The following is a 1677-nucleotide window of genomic DNA, read 5'->3' on the forward strand; positions in this document are numbered from 1 at the left end:
GGGTAGGTTGCGTTTTAAAACCTTGAGAGAGCCTAAAAGGGAAAACCTAAAGAAGATAATAATCGCCAATGACACTTAAAAACCTAGTAGGCCTCCATGGCATTCAAGAGTGACTAAGGTAGCTAACCAGGCTGTTAGCAGTATGATGGTGTCGATAGGGTCTCTACCACCCTATCCCTTCTGTACCTCGGTAGTACACAATTGTCAAGCAGAAGATTTTAGAAGTAATAGGACAGCGCGTCAATGCAACTATTTTCCCAACCTTCGGGGAAATGGCCAAGGGCCTCATGAAACAAGGTCACTATGAACAAGGTCACTATGACCTAAACTCAACCTAGGAGGTGGTGTGGGACCACGTAGGTTATGATGTAGACCCTATTTCTTTCTATTATCAAAAGATCGTTGTAGAGTCTACGAGAACCCACACATAATAACCTAATAGAACGACATACCATATTAAAGATAATTCAAATCTTGTCTATCTAGATAATTCACTATTAAAGATAAATTGATAACTCTTTAATAGACTCTATATTGTAACTTAATACATGCGATTCTGGTTTGCCATTAAACATGGTTTTTAGCTCGACATTATTTTCTCTTTTCCTTTTTCTCGTATGTGGTCTAATCACGTAACTAACGAAATATGGAGAAACGCGAACACATAAATATATTTTTGTTCTTTTTTTATAGAAAAATCTGAATATTACAAATCCTTCAATTTATTAAATTGAAACAAATTATATTAATTCATTGAAATTTATGGTAATGTTTATTTTTAAACCAACGACGAGTCTTTACATAGTCTCCCAACAAATCATAAGGTGAGAGTGAATTGATACAATTATTATAAATAGAATATATTATTAATTTATGTTCGTATATTTTATTGTCTCAAAATCAATATTAATTTAGAAACTAAATAAACCATCCCGTGCTCAAGCTACAAATATGTTTAGTAGCAGAAATATTATTCTTTATTTATGCATTATCTCAAACATATATATTTAAGACATTTTAGCCCTCGTGAGGAATTTGAACCACAAAACCGGCTATATTTATAAACAGTCGAACTCGTCCATGTTTAAGATCTTTGGTCACTGGACTTCCTGCTAACAATATCACTATCTGAAACTCAGGATGTTGCCTCTTTATAATATTTTCTACAGTGCTAGCTTGCATGAAATTTAGTTCTGGCCATGATTTTACTGAATCATACAAAAAAAAAAAGAATGCATTAGGTAAAGACTAAAAGTATATTACCAAAGGAAGAACATAAGAAAATATTACCAAAAGATATACTTACGTACATACGCCATTTTAAAGTTGATATCTGTATGTTTACTTCGTTGTTGGTTGTGTAGCTCTATTTATAACTACTTAGGTTATTAGATAATCATGAAATTGAACATCTCGGGTATATATTCTTCTATTAAAAAGGTAAAAAGTTGTAACAAATAAAATAGAATATAATATTTGTTTATATTATCTTAGTTCTTACTTTTGGCATCGAACAACATGTAAATTTAAAACCTCTAAGTAAATGGTTACAAATTTACCTTTATAATAACTAAATTATTATACTTGTGGGTGAAGTTTTTAAACTTTAATTTGTTACCATTTAATCCGTATGGTAAGAATTTAGTACATAAACTTTAAAACATAACAATATAAATA

At 30.9% G+C, this 1677-nt stretch overlaps 1 long non-coding RNA gene across 1 annotated transcript; it reads right to left on the reverse strand.

Moving 5' to 3' along the window:
- Positions 1-954: 954 nt before the first annotated feature.
- Positions 955-1350, reverse strand: LOC111811538 (uncharacterized). Its single transcript, XR_002817558.2, has 2 exons — positions 1307-1350; positions 955-1208 (listed from the first exon to the last, which is right to left on the reverse strand). It is a non-coding gene; the product is annotated as an uncharacterized LOC111811538 (long non-coding RNA).
- Between the last annotated feature and the right edge of the window lie 327 nt (positions 1351-1677).

Source organism: Cucurbita pepo, chromosome 15, assembly GCF_057944985.1.
Source record: "Cucurbita pepo subsp. pepo isolate OVF chromosome 15, ASM5794498v1, whole genome shotgun sequence".
Lineage (NCBI taxonomy): Eukaryota > Viridiplantae > Streptophyta > Magnoliopsida > Cucurbitales > Cucurbitaceae > Cucurbita > Cucurbita pepo.